Raw genomic sequence first — 10,311 nt, forward strand, 5'->3', positions numbered from 1 at the left:
GTGATTAGTCCTCCCTTCTCTTTAGCAGGATTTAGGGTGAATCCCTCTTCCTGAGGAGAGGTCCCTTGACCAGGTGATTGACTTGCTGGACTGGATTAACTCCAGAGATGACTACAGTACACACGTCCATCCAGAGGCAGACTCTACTCTTTCCTCTAAAGGCCGTTGATGATTGCCTTTCTCTTCAACTCCTGTGTCTTTAAGCCTGAGGCCCAGCTTCTCTGTTTAAGAGACTTGAGTCTAGGTGAACTTACAAGGTCTAGGGAAGAGAGAGTAAAACATATTCCCTTCAGAACAGGAAGGGAGGCTCAATGAAGGCTGGCTTCCTGGAGGGACTTGTCACCTCAGTCAGGGCAGCTTCTAAAAGGTGGCCAGGCCAAATGGAGTCCAGCTGACTCTCTGACGAACCAGGCACTCCTGGTCCTAGGCCCAGCCCGCTGCTGGAAACAGGGTGTGTGATCACACACACACACACACACACACACGCACACACGCACGCACACGCACGCACGCATGCACCACACCACTCACAACTTCTTCCTTCCTTCTTTCCTTCCTTCCTTCTTTCTTTCTTTCTTTCTTTCTTTCTTTCGTTCGTTCGTTCGTTCGTTCTTTCTTTCTTTCTGAGACAGGGTTTCTCTGTAGTTTTGGAGCCTGTTCTAGAACTAGCTCTTGTAGACCAGGCTGGCCTCAAACTCACAGAGATCTGCCTGCCTCTGCCTCCTGAGTGCTGGGATTAAAGGAGTGCACTACCACTGCTTGGCTTTACACACAATTTCTTTTTATTATTTTGTCCCTTGGCCATTTTGTTCCTTTTAAAAAAGAAGTTTCTTATTTAAAAAAGAGTTGAACTTTTCTTTTTTTTCTTTTCTTTCCTTTTTCTTTTTTTAAAGGGTTGGTACACACACTGAATTATAAAACTAGTATTCTCATCTTTTGGAATATATATGTTTTTTGGAATACACACACACACAGAGCAAATGACATTGGTACAGGTGGGAACAGCTCGAGGTTACACTGCTGCGAAACCCTCATAAGTCTTTGGTATTTTGGGGTGGGCAAACACGCAAGTCTTAAATCAGTGTATGAAAAGCTGACATCCGGGGATCTTGTTTCCCAAATATGTCTGAAATCTGTCATATCTGCCTTCTCTGGGACAATACAGAAGTGGTTCCCGGCCCTGCATCGCTATCCGTTTCCAGATAAAGGTTATCTGATTATAGTCAATATAGAATTTTCAAATTTCGAAACATTTTATTACTACAATAATGGCTATTACCGTTTCTTACAGACATCCTATCAGAAGGTTTAAAAAATGTATGCTTTGGTTCGTGGGGGAGGAAAAAAAAAGGTCAAAACTTTTAAAATGTCACTACTTCTGCAGTTTTTGCATAGAAAATACACCGGACCAGTGGGAGGCCTCCCTGCCCATAGAAATGGCGGCAGCAAAGAATGTCTCCCCGCAGCTGAGTTTCCACTTTCGCCGCAGCTGCGGGCTGCGTAGAAAAGCACGGTGGGAGCCCATTGTTGCCCAGCTGGGTAACAGTTTTCTTATTTTTACAGTCAGCATCCGAGGGGGGTTGGGTGTCTCCTAAAGTGCCTGAAAAATAATCTATCTGCTGCAAATAGACCGCATTCTCCCTCCTCCTGGAGGAGCGGGAAATCTATAAATTGCGTCCTTCATTTGGACCTAGCCGTGTAATTAAACATGGCAAGCAAAAGCCACCCCAAACGCGGGCCGCAGATTCCGCGTGCTTTCCTAACCGACCTGGGATTTCGGGAACGGCGCTTGCAGGGGGCCCCCCAGAGATTGTGGCAACAATTGCGTTCTCGTCTACCGTCAGCCAACTGTTCCCTACTTGAAGGTCACCTGCCATAAGGCTGAAGAACGACAAACTAAAAATTTAATTTCAAGGGTTTGCAGCAGGCAGCGTCCCAGGCAGCGGTTCTCCCGGGCATCTGAATCCAGCCATTGTTTCCTGTGCCAGTTTGTGAGTTTGTACAAATCCGTGGTCGGTGATGCGGCATGCCCAGGGCTCAGGAGAGCGCGCGCGCACGCGCCCCTGGCCTCTGACTTGTTTTCTTTTGTTGTTTTGTTTTGAACTGTGAATGGTCTCTGAGGTTTTGGTTGCCGTGGAAACTCACTTTTTAAAGGTGAAGAGTCACAGACCTTTGGCCACTCTCTGGCAGGTGAAGCAGTGGCGTCTTCACGTGACTCTAATCTCCAGGCTGGATGGCGCAAGGGGGATGGCCGCACTCTGTAAAACCCGTCTGTTTGTAAACCAGCCAGGTGTAGAGACCAAAGGAAGTTGTGCTGGCGTCTTACCCTCCTTGGAGGTGGCCTGACCGGGAGATGCTTGTTGGGAATCTGGAAGTGGATCCTTTGGGACACTAGTGGTGAGCAACCCAGGGTGCGCTGGCAGGTATGAGACTCCTTAGCCAGGAGACCCATCTGGGGAGGTTCTTCTCATTATAGGGAGTAGACATGGCCTGGATGCAGTTTACTTAGTGCTTGCCTCACTTGCAGGAGGCCCCGGATTCCACCCTGTGCACGGAGAAAGCAAGTGGCTAAACAGTTGGCCTAGTCTCCTCAGGACGAAGAGCAGGACCCTGGACTCATCTTCAGAGAGCTGCCTCCAAAGCCCCTAGCTGGGAACACTCCAAGTGTGGACAGAACAGCAGCTCTTCCCCAAGGAGCAACCTTTGCTACAGTGGAGGCCTGGGGACATTTGAGGGACTGTCTTAGTTAGGGTTTCAATTGTCGTGCTGATACACCATGGTTAAACGGAAGTTGGGGAGAAATTGATTTATTTGGCTACTCTTCCACACTGTAGTCTCTCACTGAAGGAAGTCAGGGGAGGAACTCAAACTCGACAGGCACCTGGAGGCAGGAACTGATGCAGAGGCCGTGGAGGGGAGCTTCTGGCTTGCCCCTCATGGCTTGCTCAGCCTTTGATAGAGAACCCAGGGCCATCTGCCCAGAAGTGGCACCACCCACCATAGGCTGGGCCCTCCCCATCAATCACTAATTAAGTAAATACCTTACAGCTGGATCTTATGGAGGCATTTTCTCCTTTGAGGTTCCCTCCTCTCAGACGACTCTAGCTTGTGTCGAGTTGATATAAAAGTAAGCAGGACCCTGTCCCCTGCTTGTGTTCTTCATTCTCAGACTGTTTCTCTGATTGCTTGACAATGTTGGTCTAAAGAAAGATTTTTTTTTTTAACCAGCATCTCCTGTGTCTCAGGCTGGTCTCAAATGTAGCCAAGTATGACCTTCAGAAACTCCTGATCGTCCTGTCTCCACTTCCTGAGCGCTGGGATTACATGTATGCTTCTTCATGCTGCTTGTGGTTCTGAGGATGGAACCAAGGGCCTTGTATATGCTAGGTAAGCATGCTACCACCTGAACCATGTGCCCAGCCTGAGAAAAAGATTCTTTACATGAGAGCCTGGCTCCAGAGGGATAGACACAGCAAAGCCAAGCAGAGAGGTTCAGTTTTTCTGGACCACGTGATAGGCCTTGGAATGACCAAGGGATTGAACTTGTTCCAAGCCAAGTATGAGAGAGGAACAGCCTCTACCAGACACCAGTATTTCCGGGTGTGTGTGTGTGTGTGTGTGTGTGAGAGAGAGAGAGAGAGAGAGAGAGAGAGAGAGAGAGAGAGAGAGAGAGAGAGAGACACTGGACTGATTATTCCCACCTTCCTGGAACGGTAGAAGTAAAGCCAACTTGCTTTTCTACATTGACCTTTGACCTGGATTTGTGGCTCTCTGGGTACAAGCCTGGATGCAGATGGTGAGGTGCCTGCTGCTGCCTGCCCACACCCTGAGCACCCTGAGGCATGGGGCTTCAGTGCCCGTTGTGGCTCTGGAAAGAGCAGGGACACAGCTTGGGATGAGGGAAGCGAGCTGAGTGTGGGAGATGGCACCTTCAGAAGGGGCAGGTTCTGAGATCTCTGGAGGTTCTCTCATCTGGGTTCCTGGGCCAGTGCGCCTGCTGCTGACCCTGCTCAGAAAGCCGTGGGGAATGGACGATGCACATGAAGAATCTAATCCAGGCTTTCCCTTCACCCTAGGTATTTGGGAGATGAAGAAAAGAAACACTGGGGACCCCTTTCGCAGCCCCTCTTGCTAATCCCACCCTACTGCTCTCTTCTCCGCACGCACCCCTACATTCCTAAAGACACGCAGAATTCTTGAAAGATGAGTGTCCGCTCTGAAGACGTAATCCTGAGAGACTAACGAAAGGAAATGATTTCAAAGAAACCCGGTGTTTCTTCTCCACTGGGTTGATGTACGTTTCCCTAGAATCAGCATCTGCGCGTCATTCTCCTCCATGATCATATCAAGATGACAGCCTCTTTCACTGACATTCACCCTCAAGGTATCCTTGTGGACAAACTGGGAGACCTGGTCACCCAGGAAACGGAAACATCGGGAGCCCGAGTTGAACTCAGGAGTCTGGACCATGCCTTAGGGTGTTTGCTGTTCCTGACTCATAGCTAAATCATAGTTACTAGGGGACAGTTACAAGGTGCTCATCTGTCCTAGTTTCCCAGCATTTCCTGGGTTAGCCTCTAGGTTTCTAGGACTCCATGGCAGCCCAGGCAAGACCGAGGCCTTCACATCCCACCCTCAGTTCAAGGCAAGTCACCTGAACTTAAAAACATTGTAACATGATGGGCTGGCTTGTTGTGGTTTCTATTCTGCCCGGTTCCCACAACTGTTTAGCATCAAAGAAAATCACACAGTGGCCTCCATAAGCTATAAAGCTGATTGGCCCATTAGCTCAGGTTTCTTATTAGCTCTCATGACTTATATTAACCCATTATTCTGATCTATTTTAGCCATATGGCTCTGATCTTTTTCAGCTGGCAAGTCACATCCCGCTGCTTTGGTGGTCTGGGCAGGAGTGGGAGGAATCAGTTTCCCCTTCCCAGAATTCTCCTGTTCTCCTTGCATCACCTCTACTTCCTCTCTGGTTTTCTTGCCTGTACTTCCTGTCTGGCCAATCAGCGTTTATTAAAAACATGATTGACAGAATACAGACAATTCTCCCGCACCAAAACATAATTAGTAGAGGGACAGCCATAAGATTTGTCTCAAGGACTAGGAACGGGAATACTGGTAATAAACCCTGGCACAGTGCGAGGTCGGGCAAAGCCAGCACAGACTCAGACACAAATGAAAGGATGCCCCTGGGATACAGCAAGCTGGACGGACTCCAGGGATCCCTCTCGTAATGTCTCCAGTTGGTCGGATACAACGGTGTTGCTTTATCTCATTTTTATTATAAAATTGCACCCACATTTCCACTTAGAGAATAAGGAAAAGATAAACTTGAATGTCAATCTTCCACCTGTTGCCTACTTCAGAAGGGGAAAACGTAAGCCAAAGAAGAGACATGGATGGCAGTGAGCTCTGTGGCGCTGAGCTCATCCTAATTAAAAATAATGAAGTTGGAGATTTGCAGTGAGAGGGATGTGGCGTGTGTCAGTGGGATGTCTACTCAGCCCTCTGAACTGGAGATGTTGAAGAATCTTAGGCTGCCGGGGAGTTAAAGGAGGGTGCAGCAGAGCTGCAGGGTGCTTGCTTTGTAGGAGGGAAAGCCTGGAGGAGAAGGGCACCTTTGTTTCATCTAGCCATTAAATGTCTGTTTCTAGCATGAGCACAGAGCACAGCCACTAGTTACACGGAGAGGTGCAGAAATTCAACGTGAACAGAGAAAAAAAAAATGGAGATAAATGCCATGGAGCTCAAACAGTCCGAAGTGAGAAGAGAGGAAAAGATACTATGTAATGAATAAGAACCATAGGGTAAGACAAGGAAGAAAACTTCAGGCACATCCGTTACTACACTAAATGTGAACAAGATAAATTTCCCAAGTGAACTCGAGAGGTTGTCAGATTTGGTTTCAAGAAGAATACAGACTCATGCTTGCCTTTCCAATATCCCTCTAACTGTGCGGAGAAAAGCTGCCAATGACTAAGGGGTAAACAGATAATGAACAAATGAAATTGGGAACATAGTGATGATCATACCAGCGAACTTAGGGGCCATGGCTTTGAACAGCATGCAGTTGAAACTCAGTCTGCCAAGATGGGTCAGTGACCAAGGGCAGATGGACACAGTGACAAGGTGGGAACAAAGACAGGAGGACAACTCCCACTGCAGAAACTAAAGCACCCCGGGATATGAAGCCCCATGCAGTTTGTGCCAACGGGTAAGGGACTTCAGTGAGAAACTAACTAGAACTTAGTGAGCTGTTCCTCGCATCCGTGTGTGAATGACACCATCGTGGGCTTCTCAGGTATCATGGAAAGTACCCAGTGGTAATAGAGGTCCCAGGCAGCTCATTCTGCACGAGGCCCATTCGCCGGCTGACTTGCTCAGGGTGAAGTGCAGAGAGCCACCGTGTTGAAGTCCTGAAGACTGGCAGGAGAGTCCCTAAACTTCAGAGCAATTTCTCCTGCTCACGAGAGAAAGGGCCATCGCTAGCTGTATTCTTAAATAAGTGTGGGGCTCTTTGTCTCCGTAGACGTTACCTGCCTTCATGCATAGTCATGTTTGCGAGTTTTATGTAAATTCAATCCCATTTTCCAGTTGACTAGCTGGCCATTTCTATTTGTTTTTTTTTCTGTTTTGATTGATTCTCCATTGACAGTGGTGCTTACATTCCAGCTCTGTCTCTCCCTAGCCTTTCTACTGGAGCATTAACTATCACTAAACAAGTGATTAGCTCCACTTGGAGACAACGGCTTAAAGCAACAGTGAGCCCTGTGACACACCCTTTGTTAAGTGAAGGCTGCTTCGCTGTCAGCAGTAACCCATAATTTACCTGCTAGGACGCTGTGATGCTGTTCTCTTCTGGAAAGAGCTGCCTTTTTCACTCCTAGCCCTGTGGTTCCAGATCTCATTCCAGACCCCATCCAGGAGACCGAGGCAGTGACAGCGGAGTCATGCGTGGCACCAAGGACCCCAGCAGTGGAGAGCTTGGGACACTCTTTCAGGGCCAGATTGGTATCCAAGCCTGACCTTGGCTTCTAGGAAGAACACGCTGCTTACCACATCATATGCTTGCTGCAACAAACCTTGGGAGAGCAGTGGGCTATGCACACATCACACACTTTCTAGTTAAGCATGAGTCTTGGGAGCTGCAGGTACATTCGGCCATTGCCAGTCTCCAGGGTCAGCAATTTCCAAAGTTTGGCAACTGTCTGCAGATGGCGCCTCATGAACAGGGAATTCTGGTTCACAGAACTGGTACCCCCGATGCCATCCACCATGATACTCCTTCACTCCATGCCTACCTTGGGAAAATACCCTATCCCTAGAGACCAGCAGACCCTTAGGGGTTCAGTTCTGGGTTTCTACCTGGATAATAGGCAGTAGCCTCTCTGCTTCCTCCTTTGACCTAACTCGTTCTCAGATTGGGTCATTGACCTCAATCCGGGGTGAGTTAAATGTCTCTGGGAATGGCCTTTTGCATGAGAAAAAAGAGTTCCATCAGAGACTCTGATCCAATTGACCTGAGATCGGAGTTCTTAAAGGTTCCAGGGGACTCTGGTGCTCAGCTATGTCTGAGATTCCCTGGATTCAGGAGAGACCCTGGTCGGTCTCCTGGTGGCTAAAGCTTTGAGTCTCTCCAAACTTTTATAGTCACATCTCTCAGCAATTCCATTAGTTACTTTTCTGGATCCTGTGACACATGCGTACAAAAGCAACTTAGGGAAAGAAGGAAGCATTGATTTTGGTTTGAGAAGGCAGTTGGTTGTGCTGGGGCTGTCCTGGAGCGGGGAGCAGGGACAGCTGGTGTTAGGTGTACGGTCTCTAAGAAGCAGAGAGAGATGACAGCTTAGTACAATTTGGCTTCTTCCCTTCTTCCTTTTCACTCAGTTCCAGATACCAGGGTGCAGTATGGTACCACTCACCTTTGCGGTGGGTTCTTCCTCCTTCAGAGGATTGTCTCCTAGGCGACTCCAGACCTAGTCCAGCTGACGGTGAAGGGTGATCCTTACAGCAATGTCTTTCTCCTTGTTCACAGGCGTGGTGCCATCTGTGTGAGAGTCAGTTTGTAACACACAAGAGAACTCCTTGTAGGACACAGCACTACAGGTGACAACATCACGGAAAGGCCACAGTAGAGACACATGCCAGGCACAGAAGCCAAGAAGAGAGGCTCCTGAGGTGACTGTGGGCAGCAGGGAGTTGACCCTGTGGGGATGGAGATGCCACTGCACAGGCTGCCCAGGAAGGAACACTTCATCTTCTATGTTTGACTTTAATTACCCAGCCTCCTTATCTGGAAGCATATAGAAGCTCAGAGAAGGCAACCAAACCTTCTCTGACAACCTCCAGCCAGGCAGGCAGCATATTTCAACCTGGGGATTCTCCTTCCCAGTGTGGTAACTGGTAAGCTTTACAGCAGATGCCAGATCTAGAAGAAAGGCCTGTCAGTTACTTGCTGAAATCTCAAACTTCCAGAATGCTAAGGTCTCAGCTGTGTCTCTCCAACAAGATGTGAAGTCCTGACCACGGCAGCTCCGTCTGCAGTCTCATTTGCAAATGGGTTTGGGGTATTTGGAGTAGGGTTCTCTGATCCTTTCATAAGGATGCTGTCCTTCCGGATGGTTCAAGGCTGGGGCTGCCTTAGTTGTCCCTTGGTGTATCCAGGCGACTCTTTACATATCTTGGTAGCCTTTGGTGTCCTTTGGTGACTCTGGATGTCCTTTGTCAACTTTCGGTACTCTGGTGGTATCTATTGGTGACACTTGTGCCTGTTGAAGACCTTTGGCATTCCTTGATGACCTTTAGTGTCCCGAAGCAACCTTTGGTGCCCCTTGGCATCCCTTGACTTCCCTCAGTGACCCCTGGTGGCTCTCGGAAACCCTTGGCTGCAGTACTCACTCTGCTTTGTGTCATCACATGGAATTTCCCTTTTGTGTGTCTCATCTCATCATCCACCATGGACTAGAGCCCCCACTCCACGTCTACTGCAAACCCACCTCCAAAGAAGGCTGCGGTTGCAGATGGAGGTGCTGTGGTCTGGACTTCACATCTTATTGGAGAGACTCAGTTGAGACCTTAGTGTTGGGATTAACGAGGCCTGGCCTTCAGTTGGATGTTGGGACTAATGAGTTCTGGCCTTCAGCTGCTCTTTCCTCCTAGAACTTTCTAATTAAAGTTACTAGAAACTGTGCCTAGTTTAGAGGCTCAGAGGATGGGATTATCACCTGTTGGCCATTGACTGCAGTGCATTTAAGCCTACATGGTGTTAATAAAGGGGACTTTCTGAACCAGCGTTTGGAGGTCTGTGTGTCGGTCTGTCTCTGTATATGTCAGTTTGTCTCTGCATGTGTATTCTCAACCTCCAGCACCTTGCCCGAAGCTTGCGAACTGGGTTCTAGTGCACAGAGCACAGACACGGAGGTGTGGTGTGCGGCACCTTAGCATTCAGGAGGTTTGAGATTTCTGTGAGTAGCTGATGGGCCTTTCTTCTAGATCTGGCATCTGCCATAAAGCTCCCCAGCTACCACCCGGGGAAGGAGACTTCCCAGGGTGAAACATACTGCATGCCTGGCTGGAGGTTGTCAATACCAGTTCCTTCCACCAGAGGCTGAGATCTGAACACCCTGCCTGTATTCTCTGTTCTTAGAGGACACAGATGACCTCTGCCCAGAAAGAGAAACCTTTGGACATTATTCTAGGGCCAATGACAACTTAAAGTCAAGTGTTAGATCCAAGGTCTTTGTGTTCTGTTGTCTCACTCTACTGGCCGGACAGTGCAGGGGGTGGGGGGGTGGGAGGGCAGCAGGCACTTAAGAGGTATTTCCAGCTCTTCCATTACCTTGATGGTGACCTTGTGAAAGCTCCCCCCAACACCCCAAATGATTTCATCTTTGCCTTTAAAGTGCAGGTGGCTGTCACACAGATTTGTTTGCTCAGGTCTGGTTTTGTAAATCTCATCTCGCAGGGAAAGTGCCAGGCAGCTGTGGAGCATTGTCTTATTAATAACCTCACGTTGGCACACGCTCACCCACGTCTCCTACTTCCTATGAATATTCTACCGGAGGGAAGGAGCATGTACAGTCACAGTGTCTGCTCTCCTCTGTCTTCCCTGTGGTCACATTGTCCCCGGGGCAGCCCACACTTTCCTCCTTCCGGGTCAGAGCCGAGCCTGGCTGTGACATCATACAGAAGCGTCTCTCCCTGTTGTTGTGGTCAGCTTAGGATGGAGGGCTTAAATCACAGGCATTTACTATTCCTCAGTTCTCCAGGATGAAAGTCTAAGACCGCACCAGTCAGCTCTTT

At 48.8% G+C, this 10,311-nt stretch overlaps 1 long non-coding RNA gene across 2 annotated transcripts; it reads left to right on the top strand.

Moving 5' to 3' along the window:
* Positions 1 to 2,087: 2,087 nt before the first annotated feature.
* On the top strand, positions 2,088 to 9,285 carry LOC125414329 (uncharacterized). 2 transcript variants are annotated; one of them, XR_014998674.2, is made up of 4 exons: positions 2,089 to 2,423; positions 2,528 to 3,387; positions 4,077 to 6,223; positions 8,045 to 9,285. It is a non-coding gene; the product is annotated as an uncharacterized LOC125414329 (long non-coding RNA). The 2 variants fall into 2 exon arrangements; XR_007236223.3 differs by having other exon boundaries at positions 2,088 to 2,423; positions 4,077 to 9,285.
* The last annotated feature ends 1,026 nt before the right edge of the window (positions 9,286 to 10,311 follow it).

This window comes from Myodes glareolus, chromosome 23, assembly GCF_982192425.1.
Source record: "Myodes glareolus chromosome 23, mMyoGla1.1, whole genome shotgun sequence".
In the NCBI taxonomy this organism is placed as follows: Eukaryota; Metazoa; Chordata; class Mammalia; order Rodentia; family Cricetidae; genus Myodes; species Myodes glareolus.